The 20,206-nt window shown below is 42.1% G+C and overlaps 1 long non-coding RNA gene across 1 annotated transcript in view; it reads left to right on the top strand.

Annotated features, from left to right (window-relative positions):
* The window catches only part of LOC123610879, a 31,255-nt gene extending 14,561 nt beyond the window's left edge, over positions 1 to 16,694 (top strand). Inside the window, exons 2-3 of the long non-coding RNA XR_006718323.1 lie at positions 1 to 1,685; positions 16,456 to 16,694. The exon at positions 1 to 1,685 is cut by the window's left edge and continues 569 nt beyond it. This is a non-coding gene — a long non-coding RNA (uncharacterized LOC123610879). The remainder of the gene's footprint in view (positions 1,686 to 16,455) is intronic.
* Positions 16,695 to 20,206: the final 3,512 nt, after the last annotated feature.

Raw genomic sequence — 20,206 nt, 5'->3', positions numbered from 1 at the left:
GAAGGTACAGAGGGCAGAAAACGTCTCTTTTCTTAAGGGCTTTCTCCTTACTTTAATGATTTTCTTCAGAGTCCCTTTTGGTAGTTCTTTCTCTCCTCCCTCAGCAAATGAGACAAGTTTAACAGATAAGTTGTGGGGTTGCTTCTTAAAGGAACAGACACGGATCTGTTTTCTCTATTTCACATTTGAATAGCCTAACATTTATATGTGTATTTATGGAGGGTTATTAGTGGACACCCAAGCTGAGCATGAAGTAGGCGAACTCAACGTTATGTGCACTATGGTCAACTATTTTGTCAGGTCCTTATTAAAATAATACACTCATGTTTGGGCACTAAAACCTGAGATGCTAATAATTTAGAGGGAGGTCACAAGGCAAAAGTGAAATTATTCAAGATTTTCAGATAGGCTCTCTGGAGGAAGATTAAAGAAATTGGCATGGTTTAGCCTGAGGTTCAAAGGCTGAAGAATGATTTATTAACTGTTTTCAGGTCTCTGGGAGGTAGTTTTATGTAGGAATGATGGTGACCAACTGTTTTCTGACTGCACTAAAGATAGAATCAGAGGAAGTAGAATTAAATTGTAGCAAAATTACAGAATAGTCATAAGGTGAGTAGCTATGGCTAAAGTCTATTGAGAAAAAGATGAGATATATCTGTAAAGTTGTAACGCTGTTACCCCATTTTAAAGAATAACAAACAGAGGCTCAAAGAAGTTAAGTAATTGCTGAAGGTCACAAAGTGAGGCAGTGACAGAACTGGGTCTAACTAATTCCACAGTGTATAGAGTGTATAAATAGGTCAAAGAAATAGCAAATATATGTATATTTTTTTAATAAAAATAAATAAAAAAATAAAATCATATTATAAAGTTCCCAATAGTCTAGATTGATTTATGTTCAGAGAACAGGGGATTCAATTCTGTGGACTTAAGACCTTGGGATTCTATGCTCCACTTGGTTCTGAGCTGGGAAGGCAGTCCTCTTCACTCACCTTCAGCCTAAGAGACAGGCAGAGTGGGCAGACCCAGCACCAGCACCCTCTGAAGCAGTCTGAAGACTGGGCTCTGGGCTGGTCATTTTTGTCACTTGTCATGGGCCATACTCCCAGGCAAAGGCTTTGGTCTCAGGAAGGCTATGGAGTTGGTGGGTGTGGATGGTTGAGGCTCAAGAAAGGCACCCCTCCTGCCCACTGTGCTTGTCTCCTCGAAGTCCCTCCCACCATGGAAAGGCCAGTTAAGGAGTTTCTGGAGTGTGTTTCACTGTGAGGATTGGGATTGATCCAGAACCACCAAAGTGGCTGGACTCCTGAGAAGTATGCAGAAGTGGGAGAAGCAAAGCCCAGCTGGATTATTGCCCTGCACATGGGTCAGTTTGGAAATGGCCACGAAGGAGGAGCAAGGCTGTAAGAAAGATTTCGTGGGCGGGAAGGAGAGCGAACATCTACTGCACACTTACTCTGCCAGGTACTGGTGAAGGGTGAGGGACTACGTGAGGTCATTCGATCTCTGCAACAACACTGTGACGTCAGTACTCTTACTATCGTCATTTACAGAAGGGGAACCAGCACAGAGAAGTAAAACACTGGTCGACGCTCCACAGCCAGGAGGAGTTAGAACTCGAATCCAGACCTAAAAGACCGTCTGACCCCGGAGGCTGCATTCTTAACTGCCATGACTCGGATGAGGTACTTGCAGGAACTTCTGCTCTTGGGTCACTGACTCAACAATGACATAGCTTCGTGCTGCCTGGTTTATCAAAAGTACTAACAATTGTAAACATTGTTCTAATTGAGGGATTTTACATTCATTCTTTCTCTGCTTCTTTATCTTAAGGAGAAAACATTCATCGAGAAGCAAACATTTTACACTCCCCAACTCAGACCTCAGATATTTAAGGGTTAATTCTTCTCTAATTGCTCAGTTAATTACTTGGAAGGTGTAGGAGGCAGTAGAGGAGGAGGGCAGGATTTTCCACAGGGGACCATACCGGAAGGGGCAAGAGGAGAGAACCAGTATCTGCTGAGTACAGACTTGAGCTAAATGTTTTCCCATTAGTTACTTACTTCATTTCACCCTCCTAGCAGTCTTTTGAGGTAGGTGTTATCAGCACGACTTTACAAATGAGAAAGGTTATGTAACTTGCCTGAAGTCACGTTGCCTGTGCACAAAGAGGCTGGCATCTTAACCCCAGAATGCTGCTCTCCAGGGCTGTACCCAAGACACCATATAGCAGCCAGTGATAAGCACAAGGTAACCTTGACAGAGGGCTCAAGGAGCTCAGCCAGGAGCGCAATTGAGAGCACAGAGATGGGGTGACCCTGGCAGCATCCTCTAGTTCAGGCTAAGCCCAACCCTTCTGCTCTTCTGGGAGGATTCCCACCTTCGGTGTGTGGAGCAGCAAACTAGACAAACAAGAAGCCATCATTTCTGAGTTCTGCTCTGCCAGAGGCCTGGGGCATGACAAGATGGTTAATGCAAAGCTTGGCATGCCTTCCCTACTTAATTTAGGCCTCCTCCCAGGAGGGAGCCCAGAAGCGGGGAATATGAGAAAGAGAAAGGAAAAATTATTAGAGATAAGTGAAAAAAAGAGAATATTTATAGGGCTTGGAACATCTAATGGAAACCAGCTGCTAGATTGAGGGTGGGGGTCTCTAATCTTGCCTGCAAGGGATTATTAGGCCTTTTCTTACACATACCTATGTGTGGAGAGATGTCTGGGCAGAGAGAAGGGAGGGTAGGTTGGGAGGGAGATTGGGAGCATGAGCGCCAGCCTGGAGGCTTGGGGGAGGACTGTGCACTCAGTACATTGGACAGGAGCGAGCTGATATCCTCTCCTGGCCTCGCTCCACCCCCACCCCCTTCCTTCATTTTAAACTGGAGCTGATTCAAACCTGCTGCTCTTGGAAGGAGGCCATCAGTACAGGCTCCAACAGAAAGATGATACACCAGGGGATATGAGTGTGAGAGAGTGGGGCAATCAGAAAGAATGAGAAAATGAGACAAGGGAATGGAAAAGGTGAATAAACAGGCGACGATGAAGGAGGGAGAGAGATGGAAAGATTAAAATGCTGGCCCACATGGGGAGCCCAGAGAGAAGGGTGTGACTGTAAGTTTGGAGCTGGAGCAAATTCAGAGCTGATCCTTGTGGGCCCCATTTTCTTTCCCACAGATCTGGAGGGTTCCAATAAAGATGTATGTGTCTGTTTGAAATTTTCCAGGTCCCTCTTCCATAAATCTGTGTTTCTTCTTAACCAAGGTCTTCTGGACCAAAAGTGTCATCCAAGAATTGTGTGAAGCACACTTAAAGATAGGAGGATGTATCATCAATGCGAAAAAGTATGATAATCAAGGCCCAGACTCTGGGGCACACATTGTGAGAGACAGCAGTCAACAACAAGGCACTTTCCAGAAGGCAATTTGTCCTGAAGCTAAAGCCTTAAGCCTCGGACTCTACCCCTTATTTCTAGCTCTCACTTAGGTTCTTACGTGAGAATATGTCCAGCAGTCGAGCCCTAGTATATATTTTTTAAGTTTATTTTGAAAGAAAGAGTAAGGGAGAGCACGAGTGAGGGAGGGGGACAGAGGATCTGAAGTGGGCTCTGTGCTGACAGCAGAGAGCCTGATGCAGGACTTGAATTCATGAACCATGAGATCATGATCTGAGCCAAAGTCAGAGGCTTAACCAGCTGAGCCACCCAGGTACCCTGAGCCCCAGTATATTTAATTGACATGAATTCAATGATATGTGTCAGGAAAAGGGGAAAAGGGAAAGAAAGAAAGAAAGAAAGAAAGAAAGAAAGAAAGAAAGAAAGAAAGAAAGGAAGAATAGAGAGCCATTTAACTAGTGAGGATAATCTGTCCATCTTTCAACTAAATGAGCAGTATTAGATGAGCTGAGGTGAGAGATGTGAATCTATTCTTCCCTTGGTCCCTTTTGGTCTTGGTCCCAGACAGATCTCATGATATAAGCTGAATTGCATGTAAAGAAACAGGAGTTTATATGAAATGATCCTTTAAATAAAAGTCTAGTACTTTATCTGTTAACTAACTGAAGGAAAATACCCAACACACTATGTTGTTTGTTGAAAGATGGTGTAAGAGTGAAAGATGGTGAAACAGGCAATTTAAGGGCTTTCAAAAGTTATTTTAATTGGACTATTTTTAATTTTAAAATGCAGCCTTGAGACTTCATTGTCCGTTGAGGTTGGTGTGTGTGTGAAAATGTTGAGTATTTGGACTTATGGTTCATGAATTGACTGCTCTCTCCTGAGTATCCAGCAAGTCCACAAGCATATAATAAGTTCAGAAAGGTTCATAGACCCTTAAACTCTGGCAGAGCCACAAGAGGGTGTGAGTATGACTGATGTGGTAGAAATTCCCTCCTTCAACTGTGTCCTTCCCTCTTGTTTTATTGTATTCACTCATTCCTCTCAATTTAAAACAAGTGGTTGCCTCACTATTCTCCGGAACCATCCTATATGTTATAGTGGGTCCTGTGCACCATAAGCAACATCTCACTGACAAAGACAAGTCTCTCATCCCCTAATTATCTCAAGGCTGTTTACTCTTAAGCTCTTCTATCTCATTCAAATATTGACCTTCTTCATTAACTCAGAAACAAGTCTCTGTGTCAGAAGGATTAGAGAGAAAGTCAGTTCAAAGATCATGCTAACAAAAATGTCAACTGTCTTTTAGGAAATCATTATTACTACTGCTTCAAGAACTTCAGGGGAAAAAAACAGACCCTCTGCCACCCCCCCCAAAAAAAAAGGCAAGGATGTTGTCCCCTTTGGGAAGAAACTCTTGACCAAATTGTCAGATGGGTTCTGTCACAGATAATCTCATCAGACTGGCAGGTTACAGCTCTGTGGCAGCCTCATCTTGCCCCTGGGAACATCCCTCTTTTAAGGGAATGAAGACTTTTCCTTGTGCATCAGCAGTCCACATGCTCCTGTGACTTGTGAAAACTTCTATCCCATTAACTCAACCAGCAATCCCAAGACACTGGGCAGAGAAGGGATTTCAAGACATTTAAATTTCCCTACTTTGACTTCTAGGTCAGACTACTGCTAGGTCCTTAGTCCTCAAGACCCATCAGGAAAGCAACTATTAAACTTTCAAAGTAATGCCAGAGAAAAGATGCTTCAGCACATTACAGTTTCATGCCCTGGACTCTGCTGCTGGTTTGGTACTTTTTTGATCCATGAGGTTCCACATTTCCAGGTCATTCTTTAGATTATGTATTCTTGTTTGTTTGTTTGTTTGTTTGTTTGTTTTAGATTATATATTCTTTTCAATTTTTATTTATTTCTCTATGGATCCACTGCCTTAAAACAAAACCAAAAACAATGAGCCATCTCTATTTTGTTCTGATGAATTATAAAAGACAGTCTCCCAGCACTCCTACCATCCTACAACCAGTACTCTCCTCTCTTTCTACTGTTGTCTTCTCATTTGCATGTATTTTACAAAGAATGCTAGATGTGGGTCAATCACTATGATTGTGTTGATCAGTGAGTGTTAGTAGGAAAGTACTAACTTTCAATGGCAAGAACATTATGTGGGGCACTGGCATTTGAACTTCTTATTCTTATCACATGAATTGGTCTCAATGGAAAAATGAATCTATTTAAATGGTCTAGCGCACCCAAATGTCATTTTGAATAATAGGTGTCACTACTCCATAACTAGAAAACATAAGTGTCTCACATCTATGTGAAATGTATAGGACCATGGTTTTTCATGGCCTACATTTAGGTCCTGTAGAAAATGGATTGCCTTTAAGGTCAACAAGTACCTCTAACTGTGACAACTCATACCATGGGAAACTCCAGGGGTACTTTGATCTTCGTATGTGACAATAAAAAAAAAATTAAGTTTAGTTATTTATTTTAAGAGTGACTGGGGGAGGGAGTGGAGACTGAGACACACATACACACACACACACACACACAGAGAGAGAGAGAGAGAGAGAGAGAGAGAGAGAGAGTGAGAGAGAAAGAGAAAGAATCCCAGGTGATTCTCAATGCAGGGCTCATATCATGAACCATGAGATCATGACCGGAGCCAAAACCAAGAGTTCTATGTTTAATTGACTGAGCCATTCAGGCACCCTGGTATGAGGTGACTTTAAAAAAAAAGAATTCACTGCCACTTCTACTGGGTAAGTGACCAGCCATAGCAATGGGAGAAAACATTAGCAGTGGCAGATTTGGGGGTAAGAAATGAATATAGTTTTTGTCAGTAATTGAACAGCTCTAAGTTTATTTAACTACACTTTTATCTAGACAAATTTTCTCCATTGAGTTTAACAATTTTTTTTTAAATTTTTTTTTTTTTAACGTTTATTTATTTTTGGGACAGAGAGAGACAGAGCATGAACGGGGGAGGGGCAGAGAAAGAGGGAGACACAGAATCGGAAACAGGCTCCAGGCTCTGAGCCATCAGCCCAGAGCCTGACGCGGGGCTCGAACTCAGGGACCGCGAGATCGTGACCTGGTTGAAGTCGGACGCTTAACCGACTGCGCCACCCAGGCGCCCCGAGTTTAACAATTTCATAGAGGTTTTTCCAGATTCTTTGCAGATTAATCTTTTACAAGCACCCCCTAATCTACCAGCCTCAAACATGGAATGCTCACTCCTGTCTAGAGACTCCCAAACAATCATGAGTGGAGCTGAGATGGTGCATGAAAGCCAGAGGTTTGTGGGAACTGTTGCACTGAACATTCAGTTTCCTTACGTTCAGATTCATCCAGTCTGACTCTTCCTCACTTTGGTTCCTAACATGCTCTCACATTCTCTTCTCCCTGGGTAGTCTCTTCATCTTGAAATTCTCTCACCTTCTCTTTGTGTAACTGAGATCTGTTCATTCTTTAAGACTCAAGTTCATTTCCTCTTCCTCTGTGAAGGCTTCCTTGACTATGAAGTTCACCATAATTTCCCCTCCAATAGCTTGTAGTACCTATCCTGTCTTCCTCCTTAGGTTTCCATACATAACTTTTGTTAGGTTTCTCTACTGTCCAGTACTTAAAAAAATTTTTTTTAATGTTTATTTTTGAGAGAAAGAGAGAGACAGAGAGACAGAGTGTGAGTAGAGGAGGGGTAAGTGAGAGCTAGGGTGACACAGAATCTGAAGCAGGCTCCAGGCTCTGAGCTGTCAGCACAGAGCCCGAGGTGGGGCTCAAACACATGAACTGTGAGATCATGACCTGAGCCAAAGTTGGAGACTCAACTGACTGAGCCGCCCAGGTGCCCTTGTCCAGTACTTTTTTTTATTAGGTTTCTGGGTGTTTGAGAGCCACTGAGCTAGGATTCCTCGTGGATGGGTTCCAGAACTACCCTGACAGGGTAAAACTGTGGAGTAATGGTGTTAGACATGGAAGAGATAAATTGTAGGGCAGGGAAGGAGAGGACTAACAATGCAAATGGACAGGTGATATGCTCTTCTTTGGGGCAAGATATTTAGCACAGATAGCATCCTTCTTTCCCTTCTTCCTTCTTTCTCCCAGAGGGAGGAATAAGGATACCCAGACTTGAATTCAAGGAGACAAGACTGGCCTAGATAAGGAAGACTGGACTGATCTACAGTAAGGTGTTTGCCGTTTATAAACAAGTCCTGACATCCCAACTTGGGTGTTGGCAAACAATGTCATCAGCCTAGAGAAAATTCTCAGAGATACACCAAGGCCCCAGGCTAAACTGCAAAGTAGGCAAAACTTTTCCCTACCCCTCCTTCACACCCACAGTTCCCCAACACCCTGGCTACCCTCCGCCCTCATACTGCTTTCTTTGGGCCTTCCATTTCTGGTCTCTAATGGCCCTGATCATCATAAGGAACCTATATGATAAAGTTAGCCTTTCCTCCTTCTCAACAGGTACTGATCTCTTAAAACCAGATGTGGCTAATCAATTAGCTTTATCTTTCCCAGAGGTATTCTGGACTAAACTGGTGTAATTTGGTAAGGTAGATATTGAGGGGCTAATGGCTTTGTCTATCTCTATCAGCTGACCTCCCCTTCCCCAAACTAGACTTTGAATAAACTACCTTGATCATGGATTCTCTGACTTAACATGTGGCTTCCTTTCTCCTGGACCTCCTCTGTCCCTTTCTCTTGCAATGGGCCAAAGAATCACTCTTGTGGGGAAGACTAAGAGTTGGCACAGAGACTACTGGGAAACACAGGTCATCCCAAAACAAAGTATCTCCTGAATGTCTTATTAATGCAAACTTCTTAAGGATTATCTTTCGGAGGTTCCTGGAATCTTTGAAAGGGACCTTCACTCTCTAATCTTATACCCAGCACAGGATAACCTTCTACAATGTCTACAGTTGGCAGCAGCCAGCTTTAGATTAAATACTTCGTCTGACAGGAAGTTTAGTTTTTTCTAAGGCACTGTCCCATTGCCCAATTATACTTGTTGGAAAGCTCTTTTTATATAAAGCATAAATTTCCAGTTTCATCTTTTAAGGGATGTGGAATACAGCTCCTCTTCCCCATGCCAACTCTTCAAATTACTGAAAGGCAGCTGTGGTTCTTATTACCCCCTTCCCTCCTTCTCTACTCACCCCCCCCCACCCCTCCCACACACATGCACACACACGCACCTCTTACTCTAGACTGGACATTTACATTCCCTAATGCTCCCCATATGATATGGTTTCAAGACCCTACTATGCTTGATTCCCTTCTCTTCTCTGGACATTTGACTTTGTTGATATCTCTTTTAAAGTTGCTCCTCAGAATTGGGTATGTTCCACTTCAGAAATGGTTTGGAGTTGAGACTCTTACTTCCTATGATCTTCATTTGACTGAAGTATTTATTAAGCACTAATATGTGTCAGGCCCATATATTAACAAGGAGCCTGTCCTCAAGGAATTTTTCACGCACTGGGAAACAGTAGTTCAAACTTAGACTGTTAGCCATTAACAACCCAGATCTTCATCTTTCTCTGAATGACTTATTTCCCTTAGTATAATAGTCTCTGGCTCCATACACATCATTGCATATGGCAAGATTTCATTCTTGCCCCCTCTTCATTCTCATTGTGTTCTCACATGGTGAAGAGAGAAAGAGAAAAAGAGAGAGTGAGAGAGAGAGCACAAGAGTTCTCTGGTATTTTTTTCTTATGTTTTTTTAAAGTTTATTTATTAATTTTTGAGAGACAGAGAAAGAGAGAGAGAGAGAGAGAGAGAGAATGAGCATGGGAAGGGCAGATAGAGAAGGAGAGAGAGAGAAGGATCTGTGCTCTCAGAGCAGAGCCTGATGTGGGGCTCAAACTCACAAACTGTGAGATCATCTGGTATTTCTTCTTATAAGGATATTAATCCTGTTGAATCAGGGCTCCCAACACTTCTGACTTCAGTTAACCTGAATTACTTTGTTAGAGGCCCCATGTCCCAATACAGCCACATTGGGGGTTAGGGATTCGGATTCAACATATGAATTTTTAGGGGACAAAAATATTCAGTCCACAACAGGCATGCAAAATGGAAAGAAGGAGATAAAATTATCATTATTGAGTCATGATATTATTGTGTATCCCCCAAACCTAAGTGACTCTATCACAAATAATATGAGAATTCAGTAAGGTGGTGAGATACAAACTGGGCACAGAAATCCAAGCATTCATATGTATGTATATATAAAAGCAACCACTTAGAAGAGACAGAAGGAAAGATCTGCTGACAAAAGCGGCAATGATTATACAAATGTTAAGGTATAAACTTAAGAAAAGATGTGTGAACTCTGTATGAAGAAAATATCCAATTGCTCTTAAGGAAAGAAATGAACCCTTTATCAACTGAAAAGCATCTGTAAAGAGATCCAACATCATAAAGATATATATCTATTCTTCATAAATTAATCTATTTATTTAATGCAATTCCAATAAAAATTCCTAAAGATTTTTGGGGGGGGACTAAAACTGACTCTAAAGCTCATAAGGAACAGAAAACAAGAATTGTCAGAAGAATTCTGAAAAATAGAGCAATGAAAAGGGCTGCCTGGTGAGGGTGCAGAGAGACAGGCACTCTCATACCTCTGGGGTATGACTTCTAAAGACTGTTTTACAATATTTATTAAGCTTACAAATGGGGTTCCTAAGTGGCTCAGTCCATTCAGCATCCGACTTCAGCTCAGGTCATGATCTCACAGGCTGCATCAGGCTCTGTGCTGACAGCTCGGAGCCTGGACTCTGCTTTGGATTCTGTGATTCCCTCTCTCTCTGCCTCTTCCCTGCCTGTGCTCGTTCTTTCTCAAATATTAATAAATAAACATTAAAAAAAAAAAACTTACAAAGGCACCTGGGTGGCTCAGTCGGTTAAGCGTCCAACTTCGGCTCAGATCATGATCTCATGGTTCATGGGTTCAAGCACCGCATCAGGCTCTGTGCTGACAACTGAGAGCCTGGAGCCTGCTTCAGATTCTGTGTCTCCCTGTCTGTCTTTGCCCCTCCCCCGCTCACGCTCTGTCTCTCTCTCAAAAATAAATAAATAAACATTCAAAAAAACTTACAAATGCACATGCCTTTTAATCCAGAAATTCTTGAAATTTATCCTTCAGACATACACCCATATGTACAAAATAACATATGAACAAGATAATTTGTGGCAGAATTTTTTGTAAATAGCATGCAACTGGAAACATCCTCACTATAATGGTTTGGATAAATAAATTATGGGCCCTCCATACAACATAATACTCTAAGTCTGTGAAAAAGAAAGAGAAAGTTCTTTCCGGATTTATATAGAATGATCATCAAGATATATAGCTAACTAAAAAAAAGAAAGCAGGGTGCTTTTGTATAAAGTATGCTATGATTTGTGTAAGAATAAGGAAAAATAAAGAAAGTATACATATATATACACACACACACACATATATACGTACATTCATATACCTCTGCATACACACACATATAAATATGTGTGTTTACGTATATATGCATATAATATCTCTGGAAGTATTTATCAGAAAATAGTAGCATCAGTTGTTTCCAGGGAGAGCTGTGTAGGAGAAAGGGTAAGAAGAACATTTTTACTCTTTTGCATCTTCGGAATTTTGATTCACATGAATGTATTTATCTTTTTTTTTTTTTTTTTTTTCAACGTTTATTTATTTTTGGGACAGAGAGAGACAGAGCATGAACGGGGGAGGGGCAGAGAGAGAGGGAGACACAGAATTGGAAACAGGCTCCAGGCTCCGAGCCATCAGCCCAGAGCCCGACGCGGGGCTCGAACTCCCGGACCGCGAGATCGTGACCTGGCTGAAGTCGGACGCTTAACCGACTGCGCCACCCAGGCGCCCCGAATGTATTTATCTTAAAAAGTAAGTTAAATAATTAAGAAAGCAATTTATTTCTGATTTTTAGCAATATCATGGAATTGAATAAGCTTTTTTTTTTTTTTTAAGTTTATTTATTTGAGAGAGAGAGAGAGCATGAGCAGGGGAGGGACAGAGAGAGAGAGGACAGATAATCCCAAGCAGGCTCCATGCTGTCAGCACAGAGCCTAAAGCAAGGCTTGATCTCACAAACCTCGAGATCATGACTGGAGCGGAAACCGAGAGTGGGAAGCTTAACCGATTGATTCACCTAGGCACCCCTTGAATGAACCTTTAAATTGAAGACCATGAAAGAGCAATAGTAATTTGAATTGTTCTAAATTAATGTATTCCAAATTCCCTTTCAGTTAGGAGAGATTGTGGGAAACAGAAGGGAGAACAGGGAGCCCATGGGGATGAGACTGAGAGTCAGGAGTCTGGGAGCCATCAGAGGGGGAGAGAGCCAGAAAATCAGGGAAAGTGGCGAAGCAGGGAGGTGAATGGGCAATCTGTAAGTTTTAGGGTGAGGACAAAGACTTTGAGGACAAAGTCAAGTGAGACTTTCTTGCAATACTTTGCGACCCACTGAGGACATGAGTTTGGGAGCAAATTTCCCTGTTCCACTGGCCTTTGAAATTATTGTGTGTAAACGAAAAGTTTATTTTCCCATTGATACCTAAGGGTTTTCTCCCCTGTGGATGGAATTAATAAAGGAGTGTCCCTTTGACATTCAAAAGCAGTCTAATTGCTTTATCTTTGTTGTTTGACAGTTAGGGTAAGACTCAATACTGCCAGGAGGTTATATTTGAATGTAGCATTTACTTCACTGTTTTGTGCCTCCCATCACCACAAATAAATCTGATTTATGGGCCTATAAAAGATTTTGCCACTATATCCATTTTTTTTTTCAACTAAAACCATCAGACTCTTAGAGGACCCTCCCTTGGAAACCTGAACACAACAGCAGCTCAGTCAGGAAAAGGTTATGTGTCTCCCTAAAGCATCTAAGGCTTGAACAATTCCACCTCATAAAATGCTAGTGTAATGCAGTGGGAGCTGAAGCTGGGGCTCAATCAAGTTCTGATGGTTCCCAGCTCTGGTTTATAAAATAATACAAATTTAATCTTTTGGGATACACAATTACCTCTATTGCCACCTGCTGGTAAACTTATGTGTCATTTACTTCAGTGAATGGCTTTGCCACTGCTAATAAAACACATTTTGGAACACAGAGATAGATTTATAGCAAAAGAACTTCTGCTGCTTCAGGATTGGTCACTAGTTTACAGATGCAGCAGCTGATGCGAGGGGAGGGTGAATCACACTGAGTCATGTCCCCTCAGCATGCAGGACAGTGAATGACAAGGCTGAACCAATAGAGGTGATGGACGGTTTCCTCTGGCTGTGCCACGCACCCTACCAAGTTTTTAAGTTTGTCCACTCTTTTGTTTTTTTTTTTTAATATTTGTTTTCATTTTTGAGAGAGAGAGAGAGACAGAGACAGGGCACAAGCAGGGGAGGGGCAGAAAGAGAGGGAGACACAGAATCTGAAACTGGCTCCAGGCTCTGAGCTGTCAGCACAGAGCCTGATGTGGGGCTTGAACTCACGAACCACGAGATCATGACGTGAGCTGAAGTTGGACGCTGAACTGACTGAGCTACCCAGGCGCCCCAAGTTTGTCTACTCTCTTGAGCTAATAAAAATATAGGGTTCTCTACCTCTCACACAAAAAAGATCAATTTTTTTAAAACTCAGTGATTTTGAGTATTAATTTTTTAAAAGTTCAATCAAACAGGGGCGCCTGGGTGGCGCAGTCGGTTAAGCGTCCGACTTCAGCCAGGTCACGATCTCGCGGTCCGTGAGTTCGAGCCCCGCGTCGGGCTCTGGGCTGATGGCTCAGAGCCTGGAGCCTGTTTCCGATTCTGTGTCTCCCTCTCTCTCTGCCCCTCCCCCGTTCATGCTCTGTCTCTCTCTGTCCCAAAAATAAATAAACGTTGAAAAAAAAAAAAAAAAAGTTCAATCAAACATGTACACATACATGCAGGCAGTTGCCTCTCTTGGTTCTGGAGTTGAAGCCAACACTGACAGAGACTTTCGTTTATTCTTTTTTTTTTTTAATTTTTTTTTTTAACGTTTATTTATTTTTGAGACAGGGAGAGACAGCATGAATGGGGGAGGGTCAGAGAGAGAGGGAGACACAGAATTTGAAACAGGCTCCAGGCTCTGAGCTGTCAGCACAGAGCCTGATGCGGGGCTTGAACTCATGGACCGTGAGATCGTGCCTGAGCCGAAGTCGGATGCTTAACCGACTGAGCCACCCAGGCGCCCCGACTTTCGTTTATTCTACATGCAGACTGTCTCTTACTTCTCTCGCGCACATACTTGACCCCCTGCTCCGTCAAAACCTAGACTTCATACTCAGAGCTTACACACTTAGATCTAACATACTCATACACACACTGTATAGCTAACACAAGCATCAATGAACAATCGACACATTTTCTTCATGTTTGCAGTAGCATCAAATCCTTACACTATCTGGAGTCTTAATAAGTAGAAGAAAACATATGACAATTTTCCTTCTTTAATTCCACCTCATGATACTAATTGATTGGAAAGTTCCCCCAAAGTATTGCCAGATTCTGAAGTAGGTTCTGTGCACCCATTTACCTGGTGAAGGATGTTTCTGGTGTTTCAAGTTTTTGGTAATTATAACTAGAGTCACTATAAACATGTATGTACAGGTTTTTATGTGAATATATGCTTTCATTTCTCTATGATAAATATCCAGGGTTAGGATTTCTGGGTCACATGGCTTGTACATGTTTAAAAGAAACTGGCAAACACTTGTCCACAGTAGCTTGGCCATTTTGCATTCACACCTGTGATGCATGAGAGTTCCAGTTCCTCCGCATCCTTGTCAGCACTTGACACTGTCAGTACTTTTTCTTTTAGCCATTCTAAGTGCACGACAGGGGAGTGGGTGCCTGGGTGGCTCACTCCACTAAGGGTCCAACTCTTGATCCCAGCTCAGGTCTTAATCTCAGGGTCGTGACTTCAAGCCCTGCATTGGGCTCCATGCTGGACATGAAGCCTATGTTAAAAAAAAAACAAAACTGTGTACAATGGTTATCTGTCTGGTTTTAATTGGCATTCCTCAATAACTAATGTTGTTGAACAACTTTTTATGTGCTCACTTGTCAGCCAGATACCTTCTTGGATGAAGTGCCTGTTCAATTATTTTACCCACCCCTTATTTTGTTTTGCATTAGGTTGTTTGTTTTCTGTGATGTTTTGAGAGTTCTAATATATTCTAGATGTGTCTTTTGGTGAAATAATTTTTTGAATCATCAACAAGTGTAAACATTTAGGGTCTTTCAGTGCAAATTTATTCTATTTACTTTTTAGTGATTCACATATGCAATAGAGTTGAGTCTATAAACTACAAACATTTTTATAACTACAACTGTGGGTATTTTGAATGATGAGCTCTCTAAGGAGGCCCAGAGAGAAAGCTGGTGAGCTGCCCTGATCAGATTCTAGACAGGTTCATTCTCCTTGGTGGATTCACCAAAATCGAGAGTGTAGCCTTAGGCTTTGAAGGTTTAGAAATGTGATTTGGCCAGTGTCCCACCGGAGAACACTTATTCATGCCAGTAAGCTCTAAAGAGACCAATGTGCAAGGTCAAGGGGGCAGCTAGTGCAGCAAGGTAGCCTCAGGTGCCTTCTTCTCCTATAGATTCATATGACAGGAGCTTCCTTAGTGAGTTTGGACTTGGACTAAGGGACTTGGGCACATCAATGGTGGTGATTAACTTTTCACTGGGCCATGATGAAAAAAAATGAGCATAATTTAATTAATTTTTCTTATTTGGCACAATTTAAAGGACTATCTTTTATTCAGAAGTTATCTTCTTTCTACGACTTTGACAAATTCTGCATTAATGTTTTTCTCTAGGGAATAGCTATGGCTTGTTGGCCTAGCAGATGTTCTGAAAGTGTTGTTCTCTGCTCTAATGTTACCCTCATCTCCTACATTTCTGAGACCCTAGGAGGTACCTCCCTGCCCCTGCCCCATCTGTATGTGCCTAAGTCAACTGAATCTGACATTAAAGATTCTGTACAATCTGACCCCTAACTTTCAGCTTCATTTCAACACACCTTCCTATGTGATTCTTCTCCAGGGTAAACCAGTCTCCTGGTTTGTCATGCCTCTTTTTGCCCTCTGGATACTCGCTGTTCCATTCCTAGCCCATGTCTTCCCTTACGCCTATCTTCCTCAGTGTCTTCTGGGCCAGAAGTGAACATTGACTTTTCTGAATTCCTACACTACCTATCTTCAGTATCACTCCTAAAGCATATTTCCTACAGTATCTTTCAGTGTGGGTGACTTGTGTATGCTTTAATGGACGATCAGAGGGACTTCCATCAGACAGGAAGCTTTCGAAGGGGAGGAGTAATGGCCTGTTTTAAAAGAAATCTCAGGGTCTCACAGCAAAGAGCATAGTACTTTTTACGCTAGGTGCTCAATTAAGGTTTGCCAAATGAAAGAAGAAAGAATTGAATGTATGAGAAATAGTATATTTAAATTCTTGCAACAGGAGTCCTCTTCTTACCCCCACAGTTATCTGTGCGTTTTGGCACTTGAGGGCCCTCATGTACACACCTCCTACATAAATACACAGTTCGAGGGCTCTCTTGGGCGATATCCTCAGATGCATGAGTCTGTGAGTGTGGCCTGCACATCAGCATGCCCAGGCAGAAGGAAAAACAAGCAGACACTCCCCACTGGGGAAGTCATTTGCAGCTCCTCCCATTATTACTGGCTGAATCTTCTTATTTAAAACAAACAAAGAGCTAGAAGCAGCAATTCAAGTGGCTGGCTATTAGCAAGTTCAGTTATCAAAACACAGACCTAGTATTTAAACATATAAAATAATCAAGCCCCAAAGTCCAGTTCTGACCTTTAGCATCTCTGCAGCCAGAGCCTCCCCTAGCATCTCCCTTTTGGACCGTTAGGGGTCGTGTATTCTTACCACATGGAGGCTATTTTTAGATTTCACTTGACTGAGAGGACTTGCATTAATCTCAAAGAGACTTTTCTCTCCTTCCCTTTTCTTCTTATCCCACAGGACATGGACGGTCCGCATAGCAATGCACCGCTACCATTTTGCACTCGGTCTGTGGCTGGTCTTGGGGCTGCAGAGAGGGCAGTCCTGAAGTCCAGATCCCAGGGACAAGAGGGCTACTGCAGAGCTGGCGAAAATGACCAAAGGAGGAAATCAGAACACGGTCCAGGTCACAGTGGGGAGATGTGGCTCATTTCTTGTCTCTGTAGTCTGCTGAGTGGTCCCATAATCCGGGCTACTCACACGCTGGCCTATGCAGACACAAGCCAAGGGATGGAAGTGTAGTTAACTCCCTTCATCTGTGATGCTTGTGAATCATCACTGTGGTCATCATCATGGACACCAGTCCTCACTGTCCAAGCACATGGAAAGGGGTGGAAAACAGAAGAGAATTCATGGTGACCACAGGCTACAGCCTGGCAGTGTTTTGTTTGGGTTTTTAAAATAAATCAGATCTATCAGCATATTTGTTGTCTTTTATTTCTTTCTCTCAAAAAAATGGAGTGCATTAAAATACTGGTTGCATAAATACTTTCATTATTTGGTTAGGTAATGCCTACTTTATACACTTAGATAAAGAAAGAGATAGTTTAATTAATACCATTTGGGGGGTGCCTGGGTGGCTCAGTCAGTTAAACATCCGACTGTGGCTCAGGTCATGATCTCATGGTTCATGGGTTCAAGCCCTGTGTCAGGGTCTGTGCTGACAGCTCGGAGGCTGAAGCCTACTTCGGATTCTGTGTCTCCTCTCTCTGCCCTTCCTCCACTCATTCTCTCTCTCTCTCTCTCTCTCTCTCTCTCTCTCTCTCAGTAAATAAACATTAAAAAAAATGTTAAAGTATTTTGCACCGTGCCAAGCATATAGGAATAGTAAATAGATGGCAGCTATTATTATCAGCTCCTGAATTCTTATAACCAAAGACTTTTGTTATATTAGAAATGCCCACTGAATTTATTCTTGGTCTTCTAAAATGTGGCATTAGATACTGTTTAGTGTGATATTAACTCCATAATGAAAAAGAAAGAAAAAAGACCTGAAGGAAATATGCTAAAGGACTTAATATGATTGACTCTGGGTGGCAGAATTATGGATGATTTTTCCTGCTTTTTTATACTTTGCATTACTTTCCAACCTTTCTACAATGAACATTTAGTATTTCGATGACCTGGGGCTATACTACATTTTAGAAATAAGATTAGTAGATGTTCAGTATGTAAAGGTTGTTTTCAACCGAATTTATTTTTCAGAGGCTTTGCCACTTTCCACCTACATGACTCTGGGTACATTACTTCATTAACCCTTTGGATCTTAGTCTCCTCCTAAACAGTTGGTGAAAATAAGCACTTCCTTCAAAAGTCTGTCTAAAGATCAGGCCAGAAAACATAGGGCAGTCACCTCACCCACAGCCTGATGACCTATGGGTCCCTAATAGTAGGGCATCAAGACCTGTGAAGCAGTACCTCCCCTCCATAGAGTCAAACAACATTAGGGTCCTATTTGGATCAGTATTGAAAATGGAATGAGTCCACTTACTTACTGCCACCGTCACAGTCTGCCCTCTGCATGATTTCTGGCTTTTCTCCAGCTATGCCTGAGAACGGCCTAACCCAAATTTCAGAAGAGTAATGCAGTCCTAAGGGTAATTGCATGAGTGTAAATAATGGAACGATGTGGTAACACACAGGCACATGTGCTTTGGATTTGAAAAGACCAGAGTTTAAATTTTACTAATTACTAACTGTGTGATCTCGGGCGAGGGACTTAAGTTTTTGGAGTCTTGATTCTAAATAACATCCATTGAACCCTTATTACATACCAAGCAGTGGGCTAAGCATTTTACATATATCATCTCATCTAATTAACCCACCAACCGTGTGACATGTAACTATCATTCCCATTTTACAGATGAACAAGTGGTAAAGTAAGTTGCCTGAGGTCAGATAGCTGATTATTGCTAGAGTTCAAACATTTTAATTTTACTTATTTATTTGGGGGGGGGGTAAGGGGACAGAGAGAGGAGAGAGAGAACCCGAAGCAGGCTCCATGCTGTCAGCACAGAGCCTGATATGGGGTTCGAACCCATGAACTGCGAGACCATGACTTGAGCTGAAATGAAGACCCAGACGCTTAACCAACTGAGCCACCCAGTTGCTGCACGAGAGTTAAAATTTTTTTTTTTTAATTTTTTTTTTCAACGTTTATTTATTTTTGGGACAGAGAGAGACAGAGCATGAACGGGGGAGGGGCAGAGAGAGAGGGAGACACAGAATCGGAAACAGGCTCCAGGTTCTGAGCCATCAGCCCAGAGCCTGACGCAGGGCTCGAACTCACGGACCGCGAGATCGTGACCTGGCTGAAGTCGGACGCTTAACCGACTGCGCCACCCAGGCGCCCCGAGAGTTAAAATTTTAATCCAGGCAGTCTGATACCAGAGCCTATGCTCTTACCCACTCTGCTGTAAAGTCTCCCATGCATTAAATGGGCATGCAAATATGAGCTGATGGGCTCATCACAACGATTAAATGGAATATTACATGTGAGGTGTCTGGCATAGTAGGCATTCAATCAAGGTCTGGGATTAGAGAAGGTATTCTAATCCTAAAAGGTATTTAGGAGTGCATGTAGAGGAATTTCATACACAGCATGTATCATACCACTGGCTTCTCTTGTGTGCATCATTGTTGCTACTCATGCATATCTCTCTCCTACATTCTTTTTCTTGACAGGTAGTAGAGCATCTCAAGGAAAGGTAACTTTAAAGTATCCTTCAGATTTGCTACATGATTTCTCTCAGACATTGCAGCGATAATTTACTTATTATTCCAATCCTAACACCAAAAATAATGGTGACTACTTATTGAATACTAAGGGATTTACATGATGTATCTCAGTGTATCCCAACAATAAAATTCTGAGTCTTTTTTACAGGTGAGGAAACTGTGAATTAGAAAAGTTAAGAAACTTGCCTGAGTTGACATGGATAGTAAATGGCGAACCCAAGACTCAAATCCCAATTTGCCTCGTTTTGAAACCTCTTTATCTAATGGTCTCATGACTGTAGCCCCACCACCACCCTTATCTCCATGTTTTTGGGATGTCTATCTATATGGCTGGAGAATGGCATGAAGTGTAAGCCTGGGATCAGACCATTCTGGAAACTTAGCAGTAGTTGCGATTTTCCTATTTTTCTTTGAGGCTGAGGAAACAGAATTCGCTATAGTGAGGCTGAAATTGCCCAGTGGCCTAGCATCTTAGGGCTTAGATAAGCATCGATCAAATCCACTACTCACTATTCTGGTGGTCACTAGCGCTATTTGACAAATATTCCATTTTCCTCAGGGTTGAATCTCCTGGCTCCTTTGGAATTGGATGGAGCTTTGTAACTAGGTACAGCCTTTAAATTTTGTGTGGGAGTGACATGTGACACTTCCAGGCTAGAGCATGGAGCCTGTTTTTGAGATTTTTCAGAACCTTCTTTCCCTTTTGGTATAATAACCAGCAACATTCAAGATGGTAGCTGCTCCATCAGTTGTGTCTCTAAGTAAATACAAAAAAGCAAAGGACCCTGCCAATTTATGATGACTATATTTCTTGAGTGGAAAATAAATCTTTCTTGTTTTAAGCCACTAAGCCACTAAGATTTCAGAGTTGTTTGTTACTACAGCAGAACCTAGTTTATCCTGACTGATACAGCCATGTAGCAAATTATGGATCATACAAAGCAGTGCCTGGCTGTCAGTGTCGTAGCTGCTA

This window comes from Leopardus geoffroyi, chromosome C2, assembly GCF_018350155.1.
Source record: "Leopardus geoffroyi isolate Oge1 chromosome C2, O.geoffroyi_Oge1_pat1.0, whole genome shotgun sequence".
Taxonomy (NCBI): Eukaryota; Metazoa; Chordata; class Mammalia; order Carnivora; family Felidae; genus Leopardus; species Leopardus geoffroyi.
Note: the sequence above shows the minus strand (reverse complement) of the source record. Positions and strands in the feature narration are given on the sequence as shown.